Source organism: Pleurodeles waltl, chromosome 7 (assembly GCF_031143425.1).
Source record: "Pleurodeles waltl isolate 20211129_DDA chromosome 7, aPleWal1.hap1.20221129, whole genome shotgun sequence".
In the NCBI taxonomy this organism is placed as follows: Eukaryota; Metazoa; Chordata; class Amphibia; order Caudata; family Salamandridae; genus Pleurodeles; species Pleurodeles waltl.
Genome location: NC_090446.1, coordinates 156,609,808 through 156,625,932, shown reverse-complemented (window position 1 = coordinate 156,625,932; position 16,125 = coordinate 156,609,808). Strand labels below are relative to the sequence as shown.

General features: G+C 43.1%; 1 long non-coding RNA gene across 1 annotated transcript in view; it reads left to right on the top strand.

The window, feature by feature from the left end:
- Nucleotides 1-879: 879 nt before the first annotated feature.
- LOC138247215 (uncharacterized) overlaps nt 880-16,125 on the top strand; it is a 28,054-nt gene continuing 12,808 nt past the window's right edge. The window contains exon 1 of the long non-coding RNA XR_011194368.1: nt 880-1,216. This is a non-coding gene — a long non-coding RNA (uncharacterized lncRNA). The remainder of the gene's footprint in view (nt 1,217-16,125) is intronic.

Genomic DNA, 16,125 nt, shown 5'->3' with positions numbered 1-16,125 from the left:
AAAGCTAAAATGGACGGGTTAAAATGGTGCATGTCCTTTGCGACATGTTTACGTGCCGTAAAACGGGTTATTGCCAATTTTGCAGCATTAACGTCATTTCGCGTTACGACTGGGCTCAAGGGTTAATGTTACATTTTTGGACTCTAACCAGTTTTTAGCACCATTCTGCATCAGAATATAAATATGATGCCCGGGTGGTGTTAAGAGATGGCGCAAGCCAGCTCTACACTTTTTGATGCAAAACTACATTTGCACAGTTTTGCATCAAAAAGTATAAATATGGGTCCTTGTGTCAGGCATGCTATGATCATTGGATCATGCCCTCTAATGGGGGCCAGTTGAGAGACTTTAGAGAGGTGGTGATGTGGTCGAAATACCTCTCTCCAGTTATCAATCTAGCTGCAGCAGTAAAGGTTGACTTTAGCAATGCCAATATTATAACAATGGTTCTCTGGGATTAAAGTGTACTCAAATGCAGCAATTAAATAAAATTAAATGAAATGGGCCATTTTAACAGCACACAATCATTCCCAGAGAGTCATCCTAGTTTTTTTTTTTTATTTAAAAGAGTTTTAGATAGCATGAACAAGATCCTTTCAGGTGACAGAGCACTTTACAATAATAACTAAATGATGTTATACCACAAACGATATGCTGTATACATAAAAGTGGACTAGGTCATGCAGCAAAAGGTACATAAACGATTAACAAAGTCAAAACATTAGAAAGAACAAAGACAGGCACACATAGTCACAGGAGAGACAGAGTCTGATAGGAGGTGGGGCGGGGTGTGGAAGGTTGGGCCACACACAGACCGCAAAATCACGGAAATGTTGGAGGGAGTAAATAGAAGGGGCCTCACTCGGGCAGGTACGCATCGTGATTGAGGAGGGGGAGTTACGCGAGTTTGTGCAAGTCGCACCGTCAGAGCCAGGCAAACAAAGGCTATCGGGCCACACGACGCTCACTGCCTTCCTCCTTCAGCAGTCATCGGCGCCATGATGGAGGACTCCGGCAACGATCATTGATCTCCAGGACCCAGGCCACTTATCTGTGGAAGCACAGGCAATTGAATCCTGCTGCCAAATCTGCAGGAGGAACAGCCCCTGTCAAGCAGAGTGCAAGAGTAGGGACCCCAATGCTCACTTGACCAATTTGCTTAGGATGCGACTGGGGCACCATGACGAATGCCGCATTTGAAATCACTGAAGAGCAGGTATAGTTCTCAAATCTAATTATGTTAGTGATGTAACATCAAGTTGTGATGATTAAATAATGCAGATGGCAGGCTTACTGAGGATTTAAACTAAAAAAGTGATCCCGAGCCCAGAGTCTCTTAAAGGCTTGACCTTGAGGTGCCCATCATGTTTTGATATCTAGATCTGCAAAAAGTACTGTTGAGCTTCATAGCTGAAGAATCAGACAATACAACTGAGAGAAAACCAGGTCTTGCGAGAAGTTTTCTGAAGAATTTATCATTTGCAACTTACAAGTATTCACATTATTTTAATTCAAACATATTGTCATGGAAAATAATTCTATTATTAGCCTGGTCCAATTTTTCACTGAAAAAAACAAAGGTTACAGGGGCGTTACGTTTATGAAATAATATAAAAAAAAACATAGAAATTCACTTAAAAAAACAAAGGTTACAGTGATGTAATAGTTAAGCTCACATCTCAGACGTACAAAACCATGGAAATTCAGCAGTTAGAGATATTTCAAGTTACTCTCACTGGCGCCTTAAGGTAACTATAACTCGCGCCCAGTTTTCTCATCAATGATTGCACTGCAAATGTTACAGTGATATCAATGATGTCAAAGAAAATGTCATGAGTGATGTAATATCTGGGGTAATTAGTAGTGCATGGCGAGAGCTTGAGTGATAGTTATATTAGAGTTTGGGTTATAGTTACTTGAAATAACCCTAACTGTGATAGCTAAACATCTATGGTTTTGTACATTTGAAATACAAGCCTAACTAAAACGTCCCTGCCCTTTGTTTTTTTTCAGTGAATTTCTATGTTTTTTTTAGCGTAAAGCAATTTGAATTACTCTATGTTAATCCAGCTACCGCCACACATGGCCTTAGGGCATGCATGCCGTGGTTGGCCGCAGGGCCTGCGGCCAACCTCCTTTAACCACCCAACCCAGTGCCACACATGGCCTTCAGCCGTGCACAGCAGGGGTTCCTCGCTAAGCCTGGCCTTTGGCCAGGCCCTGTAGCCAACCCCATATAACCACCCAACGCAGCACCACGCATGGACCACCACCCACGAAGTGCTTCTTTGTTTGGTGGAGATGTGATCATATTCCTATACTTCAAAAACGCATGTCCAAAATCGTCGGGAAACACGCTTGTGGAGGTCCTTTTAGTTAGCTCAGGGAAAATGGGGGGGAAGACATTGCATATCACTATGTTGTATGGAGCAGAGACAAACGGGCGAGTCTTCTAGGTAAGTTTAAATACTTTTAGTTTTTAAAAGTTTAGAACACAATCTCTGGTCTCAGCAGCAAATGATAAGAAAGACTTAACTCGTCACAGACACTACATGAGATATTGCGGTCGAAAAAACCAAGAATGCAAACACCTCCATCAGGAATTACAGATAACTATTCATGGAGGAAATACAGAAAAAAATGCACTTGCTTTGGCTTTGCCATGCCCATGAAGTTAAGATGATTAGCGGACCCTGGGGGAAGCATCAAGGCCCCAGCGGTCCCAGCTGGCCCCCCACCTCCTACGGGAGACGGCATTGATCCCAAAGGCAGGTAGCTGCTGTAAATTGAGTACTCTGCATGCTTGAGCAATACTTTCATCTCTTTCCCTGCCTGCATGCCTGCGACAGGGAAAGAGATGAAAACTTTGCTCCCACTAAGCGGGAGCAGTTTTAACGCTTCCGTTTGCCGGGAGCAGAGTTATGTTTGCTTTTGCTTGGCGGGAGCTGACACAGCTCCCACCAAACAAAGGCAAACAGCTACCTCCTGAGGGTGGGCACCTCAGGAGGTAGCAGGAGCCAGCCCTAGGGGTAGCGGTCCCCAGGACCATATGTGGCTCCAGAAGGTGGGCTGCAAAGCCCTCCTTATTCCTTCTGCACAGGGCCGGCCTGGGGCGGAGATGGTCAATGGGGCTGTATATGGCCGCGCGTCCTCCTCCTTCTGTTGTAAAAATAAATTGTCCCCAGAGAAGTGATGGTCCCCAGGAGGTCCATGTGGCCCCCTCACATCATTTTTTAATAATAGCCCTGGGGAGGTGATGGTGCCTGGGTGGAGTCCACATGGCCTACGTCATCATAATAATATTTTAGCCCCGGTGAGATGGCAATCCCCAAGGCCCGGGGTATCCATGCAGCCCTGCATTGTTTATTCTTAATCGCCCCAGGGATGTGGTCGTTCTTGGGGCCCAGGCGGCTCCCAGCATTATATTAAAATTGTAGCCCTGGGGAGGAGGTGGTCCCCGGGGCCCAGGGGGTGTCCGCACGCTCTGGTATCTCTTTCTTTCTTGTTGCCCCCGGGAGGTGGTGGTCACAGGGGTGGTTGGTGTGGGCCCCCTGAATTTATATTACGTGCATCCCCGGGGAGGTGATGGTCCCTGGGGCTTTTGAAAGCTCTAGGAGGGCCCGTACTCCTCCCTCCTTAATGATAATATTAAGTGTGCGCCTAGGACCTGGCCCACCCAGGGGCAAAATCAAAAGCAAGTGCGGGAGACTGCACTTGCTTTTTTTTTAATTCACTGCAAAAGTCTGGAATATTTGTGAATTTTGCTGCAAATGAGCAAAAAATGCTTTCTTGCCCTGGGGGTGTGCGGCGTGGAAGGGGGACCCCTAGAGCAAGGCTAGTGGTTCAGGGTATTCCTACCCTCCGCCCTTTTCTTTCTTTCCCGCTTTTGTTTTTGAAGAATCGGCTGAAGTTGAGTTCCAAAGTGGCTGCCAACACTTCCTGGTTGAAGTGCTGGCAGCCAATGAAATTACAGCACGAGATTGGGGCTATTCATGAAGTATTCCAGTTATTAGATATACAAATTTGGGTTTCCTTTAATATTTTGAAAACCACTGAGCGGATTTACACCAAATAACCAAAAGTGTGACCTCCATACCAAAAGCTACCTTTCTGCCAAATTTGGTGTATTTCCATCCAGCGATTTGGGCTGCAGACGTGTCTAACAGACTTTTTTTATGGAAACTAGGTTGTAACTATAACTGGTAACAGGTTGGCTACAAGGACTGTCTTTGTCAGTGGATGTGTGAGTGGATGCGTGAGTATCTGAGTGGGTCTGAAAGTAGATGTGTGAGTCTAGGAGTGGGTCTGAGTGGGTGCATGAGTGTCTGAGTGGGTGTGTGAGTAGGCACATGAGCCTCTGAGTGCATGAATGAATTAGTGTATGAATGAGTCTGTGGTTTTCTTTCAAATTATTAAATAATCGTGAATATTTTGCAAATAAATCACAGACATTAGTGAAAATGTGCAAATTTGCATGAATATTGCGTGCCATGACGCAAAATTATATTGAATCTATCATTTGCCACTAAAACACTCCTATATCACATCCCAGGGGTCAGGCTAACCCCTTATGCCACTTCCAATTTCAGTTTTCACCCCTGGGGACAGTGTCCGGTGAAATAAAATGGTGGTCGCAACTTTCTAGTCAGGTTGTGGTCGGCCAATTGCAACACTTCTTTTCGCATGAGGATTTGTAAAAAATCACAAATTTTGCAATTAATCTCGGCCATAGATATACAAATTTATTTGCCATTCTAAATCTCCTCAGCAACTTGCTGGATTTTGGCACCAAATAACAAAAAGCATAATTTGCGTAACAACAGCTTGCTTTCTGCCAACTTTGGTGTAATTTCGTCCAGTGGTTCGGGCTGTAGACGTGTTGACAGGTCCTATGAGAATAAACATGGGGAAACACAACATTTTTGAGCCCACTTTTTCTTGGCCCCTGCTTGATGGATCACCCCGAAGCTTCTCGTGCGTAACAAGAATCACTGGGCCACTTTTTCGTGAAGATCTCTTCAAACGGTGCCAAAAATTTAGGCAAGTCAAAAAATGCTTTTTCTATGGGAATATGGTACTAACCATAACTACCTACTGGTGACTTTTTTGAACTCTCAGGGTTCAAGAGTGAATCTACAGGTGGCTGATATTTTTATCAGACTTTGACAAAAAAAAATTAATCACCTCTTTTTTATTAGCATTTCGTGCACAAACATACATAATGACCATAAAACATGATGCCATCACTGACCAAAAGGGGCCCTCATGCTGTACACATTTAGACAAGTTGAGCACTTCTTGATTAGTGGATGGAATTTAGGAGTTTTCAAGTTTAATCTTAAAAGAAGGAAGAAGGCTTATGTTTTCTCTACTCTGTCTGCAGTATTGTTATCTATTGAAGGAGTGACTCTTGTAGCTGCCTGCGTGAAGTGGTCTCATGAGAGTAACTATGCAGAAGGTCTTTCAGGTATGGATGCTATGGTTGACAATGCAAGTTTGGAATCTTTCATTAACTTCTGACTCTTAATTCTCCTGAGTTTTACTGTTTAGCCATTCAGTATCCCTTTTTAATATATATACTTTCCAAGTTCATTCATCAGCAAGTCAATTTTGCCTTTATCTCATCTGTGCAAATATTCAAAAATATCGCTGTACAAGTAAGTGCTGTGGATCTGTTCTGCGCCATCATTTTCCAGCTGTGTCATATACATGTCCTTGGACAAGAGAGCAAGCTGGAACCCGAGTAAACACTGTGGGTCAATTCTTCTGCTTGCGCTGTTAATTTAACAAAGCCTGTCTTCACAGGAATTATTATTGAACTGTGCAACTACTTCAAGGATCATCTTACCCAGTGGAGGCTGGTACCCTTTGAAAGTAGCCGGGTGAGTGAATTGCCCCACCACTTACCCCCCACCCCCAAAAAAAAAACCTCCCTCCAAAACCCCAAAGTAAACCACCCCTCTCTAAAAAAGCCAAAAATTAAATACCCCCTCCCTCCAAAACCCCACATAAACACTAACACTAACTCCAAAATAAACACAACCACTACACATTCATGCATTACACACTTACATGCATTACACATTTGAAATAAAATAAAACAACACTTACACACAGGCTGTGCGTCCTCCTCGGTCTTTTTCTGCTGTCCGATAGAGGAGGAATTCCCCTAACCAATCCAGACACTGCTCTCATGCTGTTACCTACAATGAGAGCAGTGCCTGGATTGAATGGAGTGGGCTTGCTGGACGCTCCTTCAGGCCCTGAAGGCCTGTGCTTCATCTCCACCCAGCTGTCTTAAGACAACTGAGTGGAGAGCTTCAAAGTGCGCATGCCACTTTGGTTGGTGCAAAACAGCTGGCCAAAGTGATGAGTGCACTTTAGAGCGTCCTGTCAGCCTTGCCTCTGAGCAGCAGAGGACACACCCAGCATGTCTCTGAGCTCAGGGGTGTTGCTACTGCAGTGCGTATTGCCCGGGTAAAAATAAAATAGCGATGAAATAATTTAATTGCCATTTTAATTTTGCCTGCGTGGCTCGCACTGGGTGGGAAGGCAAAGCTCCACACCCTCGATAAGAAACCACCGCTGATCTTACTTACATTTGGTAAGCATCAGGCATCTGCATCGCTTTCTAGGATGTAAATACAACTCGGCTGCAACTGAACTCTGATCTGAGATTATAGTTGTCACTTCCTGTCTTCTCATAGTTGTTGTGCTGCCTCCTGCTGGCCATTGGAGATTGCAAACTGGCAAACCTGAGTATCTATTCGTATATGTTTGTTAGTTTTTATTTTGATTTCTTATGTTAGCTTTTTACTTTTATTTGGTTGTTGTTGCGTCTTCCTAATATTTTAAGTTTATTGTTCAGCTATGCAGAACATCTCTCCTCCACCATTTTTTCTGCCTACACCTGGTGAACCATTGCTAAAATGGTCAAGACGGAAGAACGTTTTTAATAACTATTTGAAAGTATATGGTACTACTAAGTTTTCAGCTGAAAAGAAGGCTTCTTTACTTCTTCATTGTCTTGGGTCTGAAGGTCAGGAAGTTTTTGACCATCTTCATGTTTTATCTGATGAAAAAGATGGAGAATTTGTATTCAGCATGAACAAAGGATGCCTGAAGAAGTTGGATAAGTATTATTTACCAAAACTGTGTAGTATTGGACAGGTATCACTTTGGTATGCGTTCAGAACAGGCAGATGAGTCAGTAGAGGACTATGGGGGTCATTCTGACCCCCGCCGGCGGCGGATGGCGCCGGCCTGGCGGGAACCGCCAGAAGACCGTATCGTGGTCAAAAGACCGCGGCGGTCATTCTGAGTTTCCCGCTGGGCTGGCGGGCAACCGCCAGAAGGCCGCCCGCCCAGCGGGAAACCCCCTTCCACGAAGATGCCGGCTCCGAATGGAGCCGGCGGAGTGGAAGGGGTGCGACGGGTGCAGTTGCACCCGTCGCGATTTTCAGTGTCTGCCACGCAGACACTGAAAATCTATGTGGGGCCCTGTTAGGGGGCCCCTGCACTGCCCATGCCAATGGCATGGGCACTGCAGGGCCCCCCAGGGGCCCCACGACACCCGTTCCCGCCAGCCAGGTTCTGGCGGTGAAAACCGCCAGAACCAGGCTGGCGGGAAGGGGGTCGGAATCCCCATGGCGGCGCTGCTTGCAGCGCCGCCGTGGAGGATTCCCTGGGGCAGCGGGAAGCCGGCGGGAAACCGCCAGCTTCCCTTTTCTGACCGCGGATGCCCCCGGAAGCACCGCCAGCCTGTTGCCGTTGGCCCTGGCGGTCCATGACCGCCAGGGTCAGAATGACCCCCTATGTCACAGCTCTTAAACAATTAATATCCACATGAAATTTTGGTAGCAATACTGAAGACAGCATAAGAGACAATTTTATGATGAGATGTGCAAATGTTAAGGTCAGCAAGGAGTTATGGTAGAAGGGGGATATTAGGCTGTGTGAAAGAGATTATGATTGCTAAACAAATATAACATTCTCATGCATGTTTTGCTGAACTGTGACAAAAGAAGACTGAATCACAGGTGTTGATGTTATTAGTAGTAAATCTAATACATTGTTGAAAAACACAACAGAAACATGCAAAAGTACAAAATAGCATGTTTTAGGTGTGGCAATGGTGGTCATTGGGCCAACAACAAGGATTGTCATGCTTTTAGGAGTGAATGTAATTTATATTGGAAAAGAGGTCACTTTGGAAAATGTTGCAAAAGTGGTTATAGTTCTAAAACTAATGGGAAGGTTAGTGATAGGTAGGTGAGCATTTGATTGTTCACGTTAATATCTGATAAGATATTTGATAAACACTTTAAAGGAAAAGATGAGTTACTGGAACCTGATGCCAACTCACATGTTTATGGTGGCAGGCCAATAGAATCAAATGGTTATTTGATTCTAAAGGCAATAAGGCTGAGGGTAACGTTTATGTTCCGTAAGTTGGGGAAGCAGTATTGAGTTGGCCCCACCAAAAATGACTTGGCTTAACATCAAACCTCAATCGGAACCTGAAGGTTAGAGTTAACTGCATCAATCAGTTTCCTGAGAACTTGAAAACAAAATGTACCTCTTTCTTCTGGGAATATTAGATGTTTGAAAGGTTACTTACATGATATAAAACTAAAACTAGTGCACTACCCTTTCCATGTAAAGTATGGAACGTTCCTTATAGTGTTCGGGAGTCTATTAAAACTGAACTGGACACTGTACGTGATGCCAAATTATGCCAGTAGAATCCATGTTTTAAGAAGTCTTTTGAACAAGGGAGTTGATTTTCAATTAAATGAACAATGCAAAAGGAAGTTTGTGGATATTAAAATGTGTTTGAAGGAAACTCAGAATTTAAGTAGTTTTGTCCCAAGTGTTTTGTGTTCAGTCTTCACTGATGCCAGTGACAAAGGTACTGGGGCAGTGTTGAAACAATTTCAAGATGGGAATGAAGTAACTATTTCTTTTGCATCAAGAGCACTAAAAGGATCATCCTTCAAGTGTTCCACCATTAAGAAGGAACCTCTTGCTGTTTATTGGGCCATCTGGAAATTCAAAAGGTTTTTGTGGGGTCAAAGTTTTAACATATATTCTGATCGCAAACCTTTGCATAAAATGTTTGAAAAAAAAGATTAGATTCTGTGTGTAGTCAGATTTGTAAGTGGATTGTATCATTGCAGATTTTTTGGTTTAATGTGAAGGATGTACCAGGGGTCTCTAATATAGCCTCAGACTGTCTCTCGAGATTGGTTATGCAGGATTATGGTACTAATGTTACGGAGGATTGGTGGGTGTATGAGGATATCAAAGTGTGTAAAGTCACAAAAGGATGCATTACAGAATCTGAATGGTTGGATGCGTTGAGTAAAGATGATACTCTTATCAGGGAGTCATCTCACTCATAATGGTGTTTAGTTCATGTCAAGAGTGATGGAAGGGTTCTAATTGAAAGAGGTATAATTCACAGGAAATGTTCACTCTGTCATCTCAAAACTACTGGAATGGCAGAGAAATTATGTAGGACATTGAAGGAAAGTGTAAAACTCACTAGAGTATGTGGAAAAGATTTGAAAGAAGAGTTGTGGAGGAAGATTGAAGCTTACAGATTTACCACACTTGCCAGTTCCAAATTTTCTCCTTTGTGGGTAAAGAAGAGTACTGGTCAGGATGCAGTTGGTTGAAAGGAATGGAATCAAAACATTTCTGATTATGTTTTATTGAGGGAAATGTTGGGAGTGGCCCCTTTAAAGGGTGGAGCGCGTAGCCTTTAAGGCTCCTCGCTGCACTTAAATGACTGCTCATCGTTGTTTGGCCCTTGTCGATTTCCCTGGATCCCAATTACCTGCTGCTTGGCGTCCACTCCAGTTGCCATTGCTCTTGTATTCCACTTACCTGCTAACTGGCGCCCGCTCCTATTTTTTAAGTTTCTGGATTCCGCTTATCTGCTGCCTGGCTTCCATTCAGTCATCTTTTTGTCTTGTGTAGGTGTAACTGCTTCCGGACTTCTGATTCCGGTCATCAGCGTTTCTTCCTTCGTTGGGGCTTTTTGGGACATTCAGCACTACTGTGGAGCTTCTTTCGATTCTTGTTATGGTATTCCGTGGGAACCGAAAAATCAGGTAGATGAAGTTAAGACCATTCATTGTAGCAGCTTGTAATCAAGTCCAACAACACACAATACTACTGCCTTATGGTTGACCATACAGGAAACCCCTACGGAAATCGTACAGTTTGATTTGATTCTCACACCCTACTTCCAGGCTACACTGGGTATACCGTGGTTGGAGTCCCATAACCCACAAACTGACTGGTGGAGTTGCACTGTTACTTTCTACTCTTCCTTTTGTACTGAACATTGCATGAAACAGGTCTCTAGTGTAGTTCTAGAAAAGACTGCAGCTACATTTATGGGGAGGTAGATCCCCAGATCCCTCTAGGCTACCAAGACCTAGCAGATGAATTTGATAAGCAGAAGGCCACTACCCTTCCTCCACATCATCCTTACTATTGCCATATTGAATTGATACCTGGAGCCATTATGCCACGTACTAGAATTTATGTGTTAACTGAAAAAGAGAACATCCATCTAAAGGAATATCTAGATGATATGTTACAAATAGGGTTTATTAGACCTTCCCGCTCTCCAGCCTCTTCTTCTCTTTTTTGTGCCAAAAAATGTTTGAACTGCATGCTTGTATTGATTATAGATCCCTTCATGAAGTCACAGTAAAGAACTGTTTTCCTTTGCCACTTATTTCAAGCCTACTTGATCAAGTAAAAGAAGCATGCATCTTCACTAAATTAGATCGTAGAGGGGCTTTTCACCTGGTATGAGTTAGGAAGGGTGAGGAGTGGAAGACTGCTTTCTGCAGTGAATTTGGCCTTTATGAATACTTGGTTATGCCATTCGGATTGTGTAATGCTTCTGTGGCTTTTCAGTTCTTCTTAAATGAAGTGTTGAGGGATTTCTTTGGATGATCTGCTCATCTATTCCTCAGCTATCTGTGAGGAATGTATTACAGAGATTACAAGAGAACAAACTTCATGTCAAACTGGAAACATTTTAATTTCATGTACTAAAGCTTTCCTTTTTGGGGACGTTCTTTTTTCTCAAAGTGTCAGTATGGATCCTCAGAGGCTATTATACAGTGGAAGTCACCTGGGTCGATAAAAGACGTTCAAAGTTTTTTAGGATTTGCTCATTTTTACCAATGATTCATAGACATTTCTCCTTTACGGTAACCCCATTACTCAGTTGTTAAAGAAAGGAAAAGTTTTTCACTGGGTGGGGACTGCTGAGTGAGCCCTTCAGCAGTTAAAGGAGGCTTTTACTATAGCCCTCGTTTTGCAACACCCAGATACTTCCCAACCATTTATAGTGGAGGCTGATGCGCCACATGTGGCTGTGGGTGGGGGTCTTATCACAGAGGAATAAGGAAACTGGTCAGCATCGCCCTGTAGATTACTATTCATACATACTAATTCAAGCAGACATAAATTATTCAGTCGGAGATGATGAATTGTTGGCCATCAAAAAAGTCTTTTAGGAGTGGCGACATTACTTGATGGGTGCCATACATACAGTATTGGTAACTACAGATCACAGGAATTTAAAGTTTGTGAAATTAGCTAAAGCTTTGTTCATGAGACATTTAAGGTGGGCACAATTCTTTACTACCTATGACTTTGTAATTCAGTCACAGTCAGGGAAACAACATGGAGAGGCTGATGCCTCACCACATCTGGGCCTAAGGGTGGAGGTTCACGAATCAGAACCACCTTCTATAATATCTCCAGATTGTATTGTTGGTGCTTTAATGTCTGAACAAGCATTTCTGCAAGATGTAGCTGGAGCATTGCCCTTAGCAGAAGCAAAGAAAAACATACAGGAACAAGATAGTAAGCTAGTTAATGACATGTACTAGGTACAAATTGGTTTATACATACCCAGGACAGCCCTACAGCAACAAGCGTTATATTGGTGCCATGCACAAATACTAGCTGATCATCCAGGTGAGAAGAAAACTATTGAACTTGTCTGCCGCCACTGTTATTTTTGGTGGCCCACACTAATACCAAACACGAAACAATTTTGGCAGAGATGTAATGTATGTGCACAAAATCAAGATATACATCAAGCTCCTGCAGGTTTATTGAATCCATTGCCCACTCCTCCTCATCCCTGGCATACTGTATCCATGGATTTTATCACAGATCTACCACAGACATAACAGGGTTTCATTACAGTACTGGTTGTAGTCAATATGTTCTCTAGAATGGCTCACTTTACCCCAATGGCAGGCTTACCTACCTCTCTGAAATTGGTGGATACCTTATTGCAGTCTACTGTATGCCTACATGGCTTACCATCAGTGGTAATATCTGATTACGGTCCTCAGTTTGCCTCAAAATTATGGAGGGCTTTGTGCAAGGAACTACAAATAGAGATCTGTCTATCTACAGGCTATCATCCCCAAACAGACAGCCAGTCAAGTTTTAAGTGATATTGCTGAGTACTGATTTCTGTGGGCTGCAGAGTTGGTGTACAATAATGCTCAGCATAGCTCGACAAAGGTCTACCCATTCCAGTGTAACTATGGCCTACATCCACGTTTTCTGTTTTCATAGCCGTCTCACACTGCAGAGGCCCCAGCACTTCAAAATTATGTAGAACATATAAAGACTATTCAACAGACAGCACACAACAATTTAGAACAGGCAAACAAACGTACTGCTGATGTACATTGTAAGGAAAGTCCGGTATATCAGGGGTGACTTTCCACACCACATCTCAACATTAAGGGCCTACGGAAATTCCACCATAGGTTTATAGGTCCATATCTAGCAATCAAGAGAATCAATGACGTAGCTGTGAAATTCGAATTGCCTTCACATTTACATGTGCTCCCAGTGTTTCATGTTTCTTTGGTAAAACCAGTAGCATCTGGAACCATTCTTCCTCAAAGACCCCCATCTGTTTTTATAGTCCATGAACCTGAATTTGAGGTTAGGGCACAATTGAACTCCAAACAAATACACAATAGACAATATTATTTGATTTATTGGAAGGGTTATGGACCAGAGTATCACACTTGGGAACCTGCATGTCATGTGCACGCCCACCACCTGATACGGATGTTTCAATGGTGCTACCCGGACAATCCTAAACCGGTGGGGGAACATCTTAGGGGGGTGTACTGTCGATCGCAACCCCTTTAATGGGTGGAGCATGGAGCTTTTAAGGCTGCTTGCTGCACCTGAATGAATGCTTGTGGCTGTGAGTCACTCACCAATTTCCCTGCATCCCAATTACCTGCTGCTTGGCGTCCGCTCCAGTTCTGATGCTCCTGGATTCCATTTGCTTGCTACCTGGCATCCGCTCCTGTTTTTGAAGTTTCTGGATTCCGCTTACCTGCTGCTTAGCGTCCATTCAGTCGTCTCTTTGTCTTGTGTAGGTGCACCTGTTTATGGACTGCTAGTTTCGATCATCTGTGTTTCTTTCGTCGCTGTGGGTTTTTGGGACATGAATCGCTGACGTGGAGCGTCGGGTCCATCAGCCTTTTCCTGCATAATGTAGCTGACTTGAGCTCTTCATCCTCCTAAACTATGCAGAAAGACAAGTTTGCCATATTACTGTTGCCCAGGGCACTGTATGATATCATAAAGACTATAGTAATTCTTGAAAAAACGTATTTGATGTTTTCTGGATTTCTTCTTGAACTACTACAAGCATTCATTGAACTCTTTCGGAGGCAGTGCCACAAATCTTCCTGAAAGGAAAATAGAACAAGAATTGTTCAAATTGGTTATTGTATATAACTTCAACAGACAATCCAAACTATTATTAATTTATTATTGAGAAACAGATGATGAATTATGTGTTCAGAAAATGATGAATGCTAATAGACTTAAGATTGAGATAACAAACTTTTGACAAATTAATTTTTTTAGGCACAGCGAATTGATGAAGGTTGATTGACTCACATTTGATATAACAAACGTCTTGTCCAGTTACTCAATAGATGAGCATGTTTGTGCACAGGGATATAATATGGTAAAATACAGTTAGAAATATCGGCTTACATGTCAACTGTTTTTAAGTTCTATTTGTTACAGGCAAAGCAACCCCTACTGAAACATTCTGCTTTACAAGCTAAGCTGAAAGGACAAAATGCATATAGAATCCTATATTGCACTTTATGTTTGGGTACACTGCCACTAATAGTGTGTTGCCTATTTTAGGTTAACAGAATGCCAGGAATTAAAGTCATCAGGTATCAGTCTGGGGTTCGCACTATTCAGTCCTTGTCCCTTCATCCGGGTGAGCCAGGCAAGATCGTTATAACGATTTGCCGGACTTGCTGGGAGGTAGGGAACCTTACATCGTGCCATTTCAGTCCTGCAAAAAGGTGGTGCCTGACAGAAGAAAGGCAAACAAGTACAACGGAAATGTAGTTATGACACATGTAAAAGTGTATTTGACAAAAAGGTCCCTGTTGGAGTTTTTGTTGTTATAACATCTCCAGTAAATAGTCAAGACTATTCAAATTTCAGCAAACCTCTCAAAATGATAAACTTTTTAAAAAGTGCTACGAAACTGGCTTATGGACGCATTTAGAACTTGAAACATAGTGCAGCAAACAACAAGTGAGATGTTGTATTTCCCTATCTTATTGTGTTACTGATTTTATATTTGTGCTTGAAGTGCAATGAATCTATCCCATGTTGTTGGAACTATTTTTTACCTTTTTAGTGTGTCATTGTTTCAACATTTTGTATAAAAATGTAGTATCTAATTTCTGTGATTCATTATTTATATGTTGTTTTTTGTTTTATTTGGGATATGTTCCTGTTTCATGTCTTGTGTCTGTAATGTTGTTTGGCTATTGGTTCACTTCCTTGTAATTTTTTTCCTCGTCATTATGTTGTCTGTGTAGTTTTATTATCCATTATGTGTTTGTTTTGGTGTATGTGTTGGGGGTGTGGTATCGGGGATATGCTTGTATGATATTTACTTATGACATAGTAGATTCTAGATTCTATGTTCTCTATGGAGAGGCATGCAGTGAGAGAAGAAACTGACTGTTGGAAGTTAGAGTCCATTGCATGGAATAAACTCATCATACTTTTACTTCTTCCGTAGTCTTGACTCTTATTTGGAAACCTTTACTACAATTATGTTTTGTCCTTGGCATTGCTAGAGGTTTCTTGCCCATGAGGAGTCGCTCACAGATCCCTCCATCAGTCCTAAGGGGTCGGGGCCCTCTATCCCGACCCCTTTAATCACTATAAGTAGCTATAACTTGTGCCCTAGGGTAACTATAACTTGCGCTCCAGCCATGCAGTGTTTTCTTCAAAAATGTTACTGAAAATATTACATTGATATTAATTAATAAATATGTTATGAAAGATATCGAGAGTGCCGTTATTTTGATGGTAATGTGCAGTGCTAGGCGAGGGCGCAAGTTAGCCCGTGGGACGTAGGAGTCCCTGGGGCATTTGGGGGGCTGTGCAGCCCCCCGCATCTCTTTAATTAGAAGCCCTAGGAGATGGTGGTCACGGGGGCTGCAGGTGGGGCACAAAGGTCCCCTCACATTCATTATAACTAGAGCCCCAGGGAGGTGGTGGTCTGCAGGGCTGCATGGGGGCCGCGCAGCCTCCCGACAGAAAAATAAATCTTTGTCCTGGGGAGGCTGTGGTCCCCGGGCTGTGGTGGGGGCTGTGCGGCCCCTCCACACACATCTAAATCATCAACCTGGGGAGGTGGCTGTCCCAGGGGCTTTGGCAAGCCCAGGAGGGGGGCCCAATTCACCCCACTCCTTATTTTCTGCATGCCACTGAGACCTGGTCATCCCAGGGGCTTCATGAAGAAGGCAGGAAACCACCCATTTTTTTTTTTTTGAACGTCGTAAAACTCTGCGGATCCATATGGTGATTTGTCTGATAATTTAAAAAAAATGCCTTTAAACCCTGGCAGGGTCCCTCTGGGACCCCAGCACCAGAGCTAAGGTATCAAGGTGACTCTACCCTGGACCCTTTTCTTTTTTTCACTTTTTTTCACGTGATTTCCTTGTTGAAGCGTTGGCAGCCAATCAGATATCAGCATAGGACCAATCAGATCAGCGG